A 14,023-nucleotide genomic window follows, 5' to 3' on the forward strand; every position below is an offset into this window, starting at 1 on the left:
TTTGTGGTTTGTGGGAAAACATACAAACTGGATAAGAAGTATTTTTGAACCTGACGCCTCAACGAATGGATGGCAAGCAAGGATAGAAATAAAGACACAGGAATTAATACATGAATGGAAAGCTGAACTCATAAAAATGTGTAGCCGTAGTTCCTTCGGCAAGAAACTCTTTCCCTACAGGTTCTTCACCTCATTTACGTCTCACCTCTTCTGTTAGTTTAATACGATTGAGTTAAGAAGGGGGCCGCATGACGAGCCATTAATCTTGGCGCGCGGTGGTCGTAGTGTTAATTGCGATGCTCTGGGATAAGCGGCGAACCCCGCTAATTATTGTTTATCCCCCCCCCGCCTGGCTGTCACGCCCCGCCTCCCGCAAAGCACGCGTTCTTCGACGGGTTCAGAATCTCGGCTGGAGTGTTTGTTGCACACAGGATGTCTGGAAACACTCCAGTTTCCCCTACCCCTAACTCTGAAAACGATGGAATGTAGCGGTCTCAAATCTACGAAAACAACACAATTCTGCTCTCGAAAAAGAGAAGGTGTGTATAGGATGATGTGCTCATTCCCGGTTGAGTAATACGATATCTAATTCTTATTTTATAGCATTTCCAGAATAGTTCAACTGACATGATTATACTAAAATATCACTCCAAAGGCTGGTTCACAATAAACCGGGAATGAAAACGGCAACGAGAACGAGAACGGAAATATTGTTAAAATAAATGTATTTAAATATGAGCATTCACAATTAACTATTGTGAACGCTCACATTTAAATACACGTATTTTAACATTATTTCCGTTCTCGTTCTTGTTGTCGTTTCAGTTCCCGGTTTATTGTGAACCGGCCTTAATAGCTTAGTCTTAATATCGCTTTTGGAACAGATACTGACTTTTACGTCTGCTTGAAATTGAATCACTTTTGGTAAAGAAACTGACTCGTTTATTGTTGCGTCAGATTAATATCACTTCTGGAACAGATACTAACTTTTACTCCTGCTTGAAATTGAATCACTTTTGGTAAACAAACTAACTCGTTTACTATTGATTGAAATTGAGTCACTTTTGGTAAATAAACTGATTTGTTTATTGTTGCGTCAGATTAATAACTCTTACTTGGAATTGAGTCACTTTTGAGAAAAATGATTCCTCCCTCTTTTGAGAAATTAAGGAGTCATTTAATAAAATACTGATTCTCTTGCTATATTTTTAAATTGGGGCACTTTTGATAAAGACACGGACTCATATCTCTCAACTATGGAATTAGGTGTAAATGGCAACGCGGTTACGTTTCCTGTGTGACGCAGACTTCTTACTTTAGACTACTCTGTGACATTCGTAGTGCAATATGAGATGATCTATTAGACTCGGGTATAGTCTATGCTTTATTCGACGTATTGTCTTAAAGTAGAGTAGTTGAACATGACTGTATATTTATTCAATATGTGTCGGGGAAACTTTAAAATGATCAACTTCCCTTCCGAGATTATAAACAGGCTGGAAATTGCGAACAGAAGGAGATAATATAGGATGCAAATTATGGAGTCTGTAGGTAACGTCCTCACGGATCTCTCCCCTCCTTATTCATTATAAAAATAATGGTCTCGTGACTTCTGCGATTGTTTACAACTGTTATTTCTTCTCTTTGTTTTTCTTATTCTTAGGACAGAGGAAGTAATAATGTCCCTTCCCAATTCGAGAACAAAGAATTCACTTAGTGTTGCGTGAAATCCCAATCAGAATATAACACCCCAGCTCGCACTTTCCCTCTGTATAGTAACACGATTAGGCCTACTGGAGACGAGCGGGAATTTTTCTCGTGGCTTTTCAAATTATTGTTCATCACTTGAACTTCTCCTTCCTTCCCTCATTATACAAGAGCGGGAGTAGCTTTCTTTTGCATCTCTAACTTTTTAAATTGTTATAGGCCTACCTTCGCCGTAACGATTATTCTCTTTTTATAAATATGCAAGGGATGTTGTTTAAGAACAGTGGACCTCGGTGGTTGGTCTGCACATACGTAATCTCGGAGAGGCTCCTGCCCCACACTACTCTACTTTTCAACCCCCATTAGCCTTACTTTTCCCGATTATGCAAATAACATTGCTTGTTGGACTGGAGCAGTGGTATAGCAGTTGTGGTCGTTGTGGTGGTAGCATACTAGCAGTGGTAGTTTTCTTGTTTTGCAACAGATGTCAGTAATGACGTTGTTCTGCATGTTGAAGCTACCACTATGCCGGTTTAAGGGTTGGAGGGATGACGGGGAAGGGGATTTCTGAATTGCTTAAAGTACTGCATGTGAAGTTGGCTGAAGGATACATTTCACAACCACCGCATCGGTCTGGTGAGATGCCGGCAATCTGAGTAGCACTAAAATGGATGTTATATACTTATCTACATTAGAGTAGAAAAAATAGTAGTATTAGTAGTATTTATTTATTTAACCTGGTAGAAATAAGGCCGTCAAGCCTTCTCTGCCTTCTACCAGGGGATTACAACTATAGTATGAACAATAAAATTACAATTAATATTCAATTTACAATTACAATAAAAATTAAAGTACGACAAGATTACCTGATTAATGAAAGCTAGACAATTTATCATAGAAGTTAAGAACAAGGAATATTTTTGTATTTGCTGAATTACAAATTAAACCTACAATAACAAAATTCTATAGTGATGAAATTACCGGATATTGAAATATTTTGTGATAGATTAAGAGAACTATTTACAAGAAACCATGTCTGAACGAGTCTCAATTACTGACCAAGTGCCTAGTAAGTTTGCCTTTGAATTCAATTTTATTTCGACAGTCCCTGATGCTAGCAGGTAACGAATTCCAGAGTCTTGGCAGGGCTATTGTGAAAGAGGATGAGTATGAGGAGGTGCGATGGGATGGTATTGTTAGTATTCCATCTGTTAAAATTTCCGGAAGATAGCGTAAAGTTTCAGATGTAGTATTATTAGAGATATGCCTAGTAGATTTGAGTATCTTAAGGGGACACTCAACTATATTTTGTAACTTTTTTCCTATTTGACCAATCTTTTTCAAATTTGGAGAAAAAGTTTAATATACACATGGAAAGTAACATGCAAAATATCAGCTCATTAGATCCAATACTTTTCAAAATAAAAAAATATTTCAATTTTTAATCAATCATTAATTGAAATATCACTTTTAATTATTATTTTTTATTTTTTGGCTTTGTGCATTTGACTGTGACTTCTCAATGAATAGGGGAAGAATTCTGCGTATTGATTTAGTTCTGTCACGTAAATTAGTGTAGAAATTTAATTTTTCATTTCTATGACACTTTTTCTCCAATTTTTAAGTTGAATGTCCCCTTAAAATTAAAAAAAAAATTAGCAATTTAAAAATCAAATTTACCAATTTATAGCACTTTGAATATTGGAATTTAGCATTGTGTAGAGTTTTGGGATGAAATACTTTTAATGGGAAGATTAGTGGCAGAAATTTAATATCATCAATGTGTTAACAGCGAATTTCCAACTTAAAAATTGAAAATAATAAATAAGTGTAGGATCGTATTAAATTACAATAAAATTGTGAACATTACAAAACATGCCAAAAGATAAGGTATGATTTCATCCCAACCCGTCTTGTTACTCAGTCACAATCATTCTCTACCACATACAACTTATTTGTGAGTGAACACAGGACCTAAAGAGATCGCATAGGCAGCCAATATTCTACAACCGGCACCAGGAAGATTAGTTGAAAACCCGTCATAAAGCCTTTATGGAGGGATCCACAGCTGTGGAGTAACAATCAGCATGTCTAACCGTGAAATGAGTGGGCCTGGGTTCAAATCCTGATTGGGACAACTTACCTTGTTTCGAGGTTTCGCCCTCAACCACTTGCAGCAGAATTGCTGGATAACTTTCACCATGAACCTCGGACTCATTTCTCCTTCATTAAATTTCAACTTCATCCATTATCTTCAATAGTTTAAGGTCGACCAGGAGACCCTGCAGACATGATACCGTGATTCACCTGCAGATGTCAGTCTGGGAGAGCTGCACAGATCCCAGGGTGGCGTAGAGGCCTTCAAAGGCACAACGGTAGACAGGAGAATGTACAGTAGCTACTTCGGTCAAATGGCGCCATGGTGAATAGCGGTACCTACGATGCTGTGATGTTCAGATCAAATAGGTTGCAACAGGACGTAGTACGTGAATTTCGAACAGATGTCATCAATAACAAGAGGCGGAGGGGCGTTCCTGTGTACGCGGACTTCGTTAGACTTGGATGCTCTAGCTCAGTGGTCGTCAGCACTCGCTGAAATGGGTATTGGGTATAGAGAGCAGGGAAGCCTGCACGTCCGTGCATGCTTCGTGGGAGGTAGAGGGAAGAATCTGGCCTTAGCTGATGCGGACGATCAGTGGAGACTAGTAAGTACTATACACTTTTGAGTGGTTTGTGTACGTACACGATGGCAGAAATTTCAAATAGTGATTTACGTAGGTCTTCCACCCCTATGTTGTTTAACCCTTCATGGGAGGATGTTTTTTTTTTTACAGAGTTTTAAAATGCAGCAAGATGTTTAATTTGCAGTAAGGTATTCAGTGTGATAAGAAAATATAATCTGCAGCGTCACTATGACAACTGTCATGCTAATGAATACGACAAATTAAAAAAGAATCGAAATGATGGAGAAGTTAAAAAACACCAATATTGTATTGTATTGTATTGTATTGTATTTATTAACATTCCATGGTATTCATACATGCTTACAGCTAGAATATGGAACAAGTCAAAAAAACTTAATACTATTATAAAGTCTTAATTTATAGTCACAGTCTAGATGAAATATATACAGACGAGATTTACAATATAGTCTACTAGTACAACATAAAGTTTTAGTATCAATTTCATGAAGTGTTATTGAATGTCATGAATTCACCTACAGAATAGAAGGCGTGAGAAATTAGGTACTTCTTTAATTTGGCCCTAAATAATTTTATGTTTTGAGTTTCATTTTATATATCGATAGGGAGGCTATTAAAAATGTTTACTGCCATATAACGCACTCCTTTTTGATAGCACGATAGACAGGTAATATTATTATTATTATTATTATTATTATTAATTCCGATACTGATGTCCATTTATCAGAGAACGTTTCCCTAAGCCCGCAAAATATTGCATCGGACATCGTGCCTTGGACGAGACAAGTTTCGTCTCGGACCGTCCGATGCTGAACAAGACTGTTTCGGTCTTTCTAGAACTGTCGACAGTCTCGAACAGTTCGCCAAGACGTACGTAGTTCGTTTTCCATACATTGCTATTCTCAATTGCGACCTGATAGCAACCGACAATAAAATCGTAATAATGATCGATTATTTTATGCGTTTAAAGGAAGAAAATTGTTCGATTCATCTTCCAAACCCAAAAATGTATGTACTTGGTTTTATAAGTATATAAATTTCTTTCAAAGCTTCCTGTACTTTATATATTAGGTTTCTCCTAATGATATATTTTTTTTTTCAAAATTGAGGGGCTCAGTCAGATAAGAGAAAAAACCACAATTAATATATTTACATAAATTTAAATATTCTGCCGTGTGTGCTCATAAATTCCAAATTTTACACATTTTAAATATAACCTACCATTAGAATAATATGTCATAGAATTTAGTGCAGAGAAATTATTTCCTCACATTCCAGTGAAATACAAGGATTTGTGGCTTGTCTCCTCCTTTGACTGGACTCCACAATTTCGGAGGCGACTTTTTTTTAAGTTATTTGGCATTAAAAACGGAAATCCTGACTATTAACTATGTGAAACATGCTTACTTAAATACACATGTGAACATTGAATGCTTCATTACACTATTAGTGCTATTGAATTCCACTGAGTTACGTAATTTATGGTACGAACGAAAAGCCGCCACTGAAATATTGCTTACCCGTCCGCTCCCATAAATGCACTAGGGGGCTCGAGCACGAGCGTGCACTCTCTTGACGACCGCTGCAGTCTAGCTGAATCGATAAGATTGCACGAAGAAGTGGATCAACTACACACGGGAATTCGGTCCTGAGAACTTCCCATAGTAAGGTTGCACAATAAGTCTCAGGCTAATCTTCGGGTACTCTTTCGAGAAGAAAAAAGTGTTTCGTAGGAAAGAAGTAAGTTAATCTGACTGGCCACCTTCATCCGTCATCAGCAAGGCTCGTACCCGGTCTTATTGCCTATACAATTGTGCTGTCAAATTTCACGGGCCCTAGATAAGCCCGCAGCTAAATGAGGAGCTCGATTGTAAATTGCTGTCCGACCAGCCATGGCGCGCTCAGATTATTAGAGCCTACAGTAATAATAATAATAATAATAATAATAATAATAATAATAATAATTTATTTAACCTGGCAGAGTTAAGGCCATACGGCCTTCTCTAACACTCAACCAGGAGTAAAAACTGCGTTACAGAAACACTACAAATTTACAAAGTACACACAAAACTGAATAAGATAATAATAATAAAATGTAAACAACAAGTAAGAAGAAATCAGACATAATATATAACATACAGAAAGAAAGAAAAAAGTATAATAAAATGTGAACAGCAGGTCAAAATAAATGAGACCTTCAAAGTATAAAAAGTAAGACAATTATTGATAATGATAATAATAATAATAATAATAATAATAATAATAATAATAATAATAATAATAAATAAGAATAGTAATGATGATAATAATAATAATAATAATAATAATAATAAAATAATAATAAAATAATAACAGGCCTAATAGTAATAATAATAATAATAATAATAATAATAGTAGTAATAAAATAGTGCAGTACAAAGCATACAATGAATAAAATATTTTTAAGTACACACAGTAAGGAAAATTATGATTATATATAGCTCAACTTATCACACTATAGATATACCATTATCGGAAAATATGAAAACCAAAAAATATAAAATAAGTTAAATATCACTAGAACATAAAAAAATGTGAATACGTGGAAACATGCAATACAACACTTGTCATAATAGTAAGTTAGTTTGGCAACTCGTCATAAGATAATTTTCTAACTTGGATTTGAATCGTAATAATCGTAACTTACTTAATACATGAATAGAAACTGGAGATGCTGAACAAGCTTTGAATGTCGCTCAGCTATAGCTATGGCAACGGAGACTCCTTGCACCGAAGGTTTTGCCTTTCAAAGACTGCAAAGTAATGTAGCACCCGGAACATATTACATTTCTGAAAGTGGCTAATGGTCTTCAGAACTGATGTCGGAGGAGGCGTGCCATGTTAATAACTTTTCTGATTTCCTTGCCGCGGTGCTGGAGATCCCCGTCCTGTGAGTCTAAGGCGCTCGCTGCCACGCTCCGGGTGAGGGGAAACTTCGACCATGTATCCAGGCATTTAATAATAAGCTTTTAGCTCTTGACAGGTATAATTATCCGCTAGCCTAGACTTAGACCATATCTTAAATGACCTTTAACGTTTCTCCCTACTTGGAACCTTTCGAGTTTGAGTTTCACGGTGGGTGCAGGGCAGGGGAGACAACTTTGAACAAACTTGTGTAACTATTCACCCAGTGACGTGTCATAATCAGAGAAATTGCGCATGTTTGCCTCTACAAAGTGCCTACTGAAGCGTGGGAGGGGACTTATTCCCTAATCATGTGGAGGTCCAACGTGAGATAATTAGCTACAAGTTTGTCTGGGCGCGTAGAGCTATGGAATTATTATAGGTCTCTGGTCGTCATTAGTGGCCTTACAAGGGAGGGTTGGAAATGGGAGGGAAACGTCTGATAACTCCGGCCTTCCCTCCGCTCTACCCCTAAACAGCATCCCCCTTCCGCGAAGGATAATCTAGGCCTCCTCACCTCCCCTTCGCCATTCCTCATCTATATACGCACCCTTCACTAGAAGGGCTAATGACACAAGATCTGGCTAATCAGCGCTCAACCCTTAATTATTTTAAACGGCCGGCGTTATCCAGTCTCGTACAGTCAGTTTCAATATCCACTCTTTTCTCTACTTATCGCAGTGGGTAGTGTTAATGGATGGCAACTGGCGACTGGGCTATTTACTTCCGTACTTGTCAAGGATCCTACGAACTTAATTTCGAGTATTAGCTACCGGCGTGGCTCAGGAGGTAGCGCGTTTGCTTGCTGGTTTGGAGTTGTGCTGGGGAGTGGACTCGATTACCTGCTTATCTATTTTCCTATAATTTTCCCCAAACGTAAGGTGAATGTCAGGTAATCTATGGCGAATTCTCGGCCTCATCTCACCAAATACCATCTTGCTGTTACCAATTGAAGAGATGAATTCCAAAATGATCCAAGTCCAAATGGACAAGTTGTGAGAACAATGACGAAAAGTGATAAATTGAATTTAACACCCTTAGTTTCTGCTTGTTTTCTCAAATGGATCTAAGTCAATACTTAGGAGAGTCTCTTAAATAACCTTACACAGTTTTCGCCCCTGAGCACGAGTTCTACTCTTTCAGAGGTGAGCTAAAATGTTATCTGAGTGTACTGTATTTATGTTAAAAGTATTAGCAAAATAAAATAAAATAAAATGAAAAAAATATGAGCCTGAAAAAGGTAAATTAAAACGTGAATAAAACAAGTTAAAATCTTAAAAAAGGACTTATGACACGTTGGAATCCACCTCTTCAATTCCATTAGGGTTGCCAGATTTTCATATTTTTGCGAGATTTTCCGAAATTTAGAGAATTTATGTTATCATTTCCCGCTTTCCGATTTATTATAGTTTATCAACTTCCCGCTTTTCCCTCTTCAAGTTGAAAGATTTCGTAAATGTTAAATTTCAGGAGTTTGAATTTTTCATGTTCGGTAACATCATGTGATTGATCGATTGCAACACTGTAAGCCAGTTCTTTGCATTGAGCTCTATGGTACGAGCACTCACTAGATCGTGATCACACACTCGCTAATCGATATTCAATAGTGACGTCATGAGAAATCGGAAAATCCTAATATTCACTTTGACTGGAAATGTGTCTGTATCGTGTCTTTGTGTTCTGGTATGTAATCCAGGTAATAAGTATGAAATCCAAAGTTATCGGTGTTCTAATTGTGCTATCTAAATATTTAGGGAAGCGAAATTCTGATGATGAGGATCAATTGGCTGGTGTCCACGGAGAATAATCATACTGATGCTTACAATGAACTAAAACAGCAGGAACAGATACCCCATTTGTTTTAATGAAATCTGAATTGCAAGTTTGTGCCAATTAAAAAGTGGACTTTGTAAGAAAATTAACTATTTATTAATGATGTGTCACTGTTGAGGGATGGTACATCTTCAGAGAAATATAAACAATCCAACCGAGATAAATTTAAACATAATCTTAAGTTAAGTTTCATAAAAATTTATTTTATTTTCCATTTAATAAAACAATAATTTTTTAAATAATTTTATGTTAGTTTAATAAACAGTGCGATAAACTTAAAATGTCTAAAATACCTGTTTCCCGAATTATTGTTTAAAAAGTCATCTGGCACCTAAATTCCACGGACGCTAAATAACCTAGTAGCTGATATAGAATCGTTAAATAAGTAAATAAAAAATCTCGCGTATTAATAAAGAGGTGCTTGAACGTAATGTAATTATCCAGTGGTTTGCATTTCAGGACTCCATCTTTCATTTGATGCAACAAGTCATATTTGAGCGGGAATAGAGAAATTAAACCAATCGGAAGAAGGATGAAGCAAATTGTGAAGCGTCAATAACTTCCTCACAATAGAATGATTGCCACTAGATGAGACAGTTGCACACAGAATGGCCAATTATAACAAAATCGACAAGAGTCTAGGGAGCGTAAGCAATTCTGCTCCTCGCAATGCCGAATGAGGGCGGAAAGACACGAATGTTATAGTTTTTATGTTAAAATATATTTTGAGGTAGGCCTAACTGAATTTTCGCTCATTGTCTGTATTACAGAGGTGTGAAAATTATTAGAATAATCTTAATTTTAAAGGTTTTTTAATAGTTCCTTCACAAATATTCATTGAATTGATGAATATTGGTATATATTACTATACTGATGTAGAATATATTTAAATTTCTTTTTCATTTATTGTTGTTGGTTTGTGTAAATAATAACTGTGCTGTGATGTAACGAGTGTCGTGTTAATATTATATTTCTATTCTTAAACAGTGCGATACATTGACTCACATTTAGTGAAATTTAATTTAGGTGCACACATTTTATACTCAGTGAACTTTACAAACAGTGATTCATGAAGCGCAGGAAGTTGAAATCATCAGTCATCGCGCAGAAATCAGGTATGTTACTCTATAAACTAAGTCCAGGAATTTAATTAAATCGATGGTGACAGGGGAGATTTTCCGTGGTCCAGAGATATGTTTATGTTTTCTCTACATACGTATAGGGAACAGATCTCTTTTAACATTGCCATTTTAATTGTAATTAGATTTCTTTATATTTAATTATAATACAGATAATGACCGCAAATTCAGTTAGGCCTACCTCAAGATATATTTTAACATATAAACTATATTATTACATCAGTGAGCACGTGCAAAATTTCCCTTCTCATCTTCGGACAAACAGAATAATGGTGAAGCATGTCATATGTACGCAGATGCAGAAATACAGGTCTTTAAAGATAAGTTTAATTAGATTTAAAATACAAAATCTCCACACCGCACGGCATTCCGAGGAGCACTATTGCCTGCTTCCTCTCCTACGGCTTTCGCTGTCATTCGGCATAGTACGTATAGCATTCGCCTCTTTCCGCCCTCATTCGGCATTGCGAGGAGCAGAATTGCTTACGCTCCCTAGACTCTTGTCAAAATCGTAGTCGAGTCTTTTAGTGCATGATGATTCTTTTTCTTTATACTTTTTCTACACTGGAGCCTCAGTGAGTGCTACTGAATGTTTCTCAAATAATAATAGTAATAATAATAACAATAATAATAATGTAATTATTTTACTGTATCTAATATTTTTTCTCTTCAATTGCAGGGATTTTTTTGGTGGTTTTGAATTTTCTGACGGCATCAGCCCACTGTTAGACCATCTCGCCGTTCAAGGTAAGATCTCTCATGAGTGTGCAGCCTACCCAAAAGCAAGGGAACGCCTCCTGAAGCAGTGATTTGAAGTAACAACATCCAGAGATGGGAACAATATATAGGTTTTTACGAAATACCGATATTTTCGTTTCGATATAGGGATTTATCGATATCGAAATTTTGATTCAATATATCGTATAATATATCGATTTTCTCATAAATTTATCGATTTTTTTGTGGAATTATTATCATTATCAACAACAACAAAATCCACACTAGACAACTCCGATAATTTCGAGAGATGGCGCTATTGAAGGTTAACAGTTACATAATTGTTCAACCTCACTCAATACCTTGTTCTAATTGGCTGCACTGGAATTCGAATTCAAACTGTTTAATATGCAGCACCAAATTCAAAATGCAACGTGTGCGAACATAAGACAGACGGGAGGTTTATCTACTACTGTTTAATATTGTTATTAATGTTCTCCAAGACGGGAGCAACTCCCACCCTGAAAGGGAACCGTCTGACCTCAAAACGGGTATCAAAACTTTTATTTCTATATTCTGAAATGGAAAGAGAAACAAGGATTTAATACTGATGTGGCATTTGTTTACGTCTATGATTTCTATGCACAACCTAGTGCTGCCATTCTGTTTTTTTTATTATATCTTTCAGTGCATAAAAATTCTATCCCTATAATCATCACCATTGTTGCTTGGAATGTTGGAGTGTAACAATAACTTGCAATGGGAACTTACTATAGAAGGATTGTATCAAATCAATTGTGTTGTTTGTTAAAAAGTTGTAACATTCTAAATACGGTTTACTTACATTTAAAAATAATTACAAGTTCTGTTTACTTACATTTGAAAATGATAACGTTGTTAGGTAGAAAAGAGCATTATATCTGTCCTGGATTGAATCCTATATAACATTAGAATAACTGAATCGTGTTCCAATATCAAATACTCAACCATGTATAGTTTACGTAATTCTTTCCCACTATATCATTTAAGCTCCCTTGCCTCCACCATAATTTTTATTTAGGTTAGGACCTACATCATGTGGTATTGAAAAATGTATTGTTTATTGTTACAGTTTTACGTTTATGCTTTTCACTGTTATGATGTTAATTTAAATGGTAAAATAGAATATTAAAATTTAAGTAATTTATTGTAATACAGTACATGTACGCCTGAAAATGCAATTTCCTTGCGGAATAACGATATATCGATAATCGTTCGATATATCGATATATTTTCTGCGATATATATTATTTATCGAAATTAGGTTTGCAATATATTGCAATATCAATGTATCGGTATTTAATTTATTTCATCCATCACTAAAAATATCCCTCGCTTTATTGCACAAAGAACAGTTTACATGTGCAGACACGGGATTAAAATATGGAGCGAGTTTTGATGGGAGTCTACCTGTATGTAGGCAACAACTTCACACGACTGTCCAGAAGTAGCATATGTACAGGGGCTCTTGTTTACTGCATATGCGCAGTGTGTTGTAAGCAAAACTTGTACAAAAAGGGAGCTCCAAATTTATTTCCGTATCTGTACTTCTGTTACTATTTGTCATTCAGTTAGGTAGACCTAAGAGTGTTTTTGTACATTTAGGTTCTCACAACCAGAAAGAAAAAGGAGAACCTAATCACTAGGGCTAGGATTTTGGTGACCTATAAATCATGAAAAAATGTCCTAAAAACAATGCATTTATGAACTAAAAATCTTTCAAAAATGCCCTAAAAATTGATCTTACATAATTGGCTTCGTAGGAATATTAATATTTAGACTTGTACCAACATTCAAGTTTATTTAATTTTACGTAATTTTTCTAAGTAGTACACTTTAATTAATTATTTTACCTGATGTAGTTTCCATGTTGCCCATCACAAGGCCACTCTTATCCGGAACTAGTAGGTATAGAGGAGTCTATATTGAAGGGGTGGTTGGACTTATCCATTACGTGGGGTGTGCTATGTTAAAATGACAATATTTGTTTAGAAAAACGATTAAAATAATATACGAAATAATGGATACTAATTGAAAAAAAAATGTATAGAGAAAATATCAAAGGAAATGAATAATATTTTACATTAATAATGGGGATTTATGGCCAAAATTAAATGAAAATACCCCAAAAAATGACCGAATAAAACAAAAAATGCTCTTATGAGTTGTAAGAGGTAAAAAATGCAAAAAAAAAAATGCCCTACCAAATATGTTTTAAAACACTCAGTTTATCACATAACATATAAATACTAAAGCAGCTATGTTTCTGGCTTACTAGAAAAAAGATGCAATTTCATCAAAATCCTAGCCCTACTAATCACTTGTTCAACTGATAATGCATTAATAAGATTATTTTAGCAGAATACTCTATTTTATTAGATAAAATCTCCAACACTTGAAGTCAGAAAATATATCGTAAAGTGTTTCAAATATTTTAAATCATAAAAGATTAATAAATTATTAATTTTCCCTTTAGTCCTTAAACCTAACCTAGGACTTCTGCAACTTTATGAGACTGCGTCGCTCTTCACATGTTATAATATTATCAGCGCGACGCCCTTGTACCAGAAATTAAGAACTATTGCCCATACTCGATTTCGTGGTATTTTTTATAATGAAAATCATTTGCATTACCAGGTTATGTCCTTTTAAATGTAAAAATGCAAAATTACAAATATGTACACGTACTGAAAATTTGCATGATGCGTTTCACTGTCCGTTATAAATAGGGAACGGATTTTTATGTGCTAAAAATTTTAAATATATTTATTTTTTATGTGCTAAAAAGTACGAAGATATTTGCTAAAAATAAAAATATATATATATATATATATATATATATTTTTAAATATGACAAAAAAACCTTACTTAGCTTGGAAAAAAAAATGTTACTAGGTACTCACCAACCTCACTCTGGAATTTGTCCCTTAGTACTTGTACTTC

The 14,023-nt window shown here is 35.3% G+C and overlaps 1 protein-coding gene across 2 annotated transcripts in view; it reads left to right on the plus strand.

Annotated features, from left to right (window-relative positions):
• Positions 1–14,023, plus strand: part of LOC138692843 (discoidin domain-containing receptor 2-like) — a 1,078,796-nt gene that overhangs the window by 243,685 nt on the left and 821,088 nt on the right. For both annotated transcript variants that reach the window (XM_069816116.1, XM_069816115.1), the window contains exon 2: positions 11,004–11,071. The gene's annotated coding sequence lies outside the window, so the exon portion shown is untranslated. The remainder of the gene's footprint in view (positions 1–11,003; positions 11,072–14,023) is intronic.

This window comes from Periplaneta americana, chromosome 17 (assembly GCF_040183065.1).
Source record: "Periplaneta americana isolate PAMFEO1 chromosome 17, P.americana_PAMFEO1_priV1, whole genome shotgun sequence".
Taxonomy (NCBI): Eukaryota; Metazoa; Arthropoda; class Insecta; order Blattodea; family Blattidae; genus Periplaneta; species Periplaneta americana.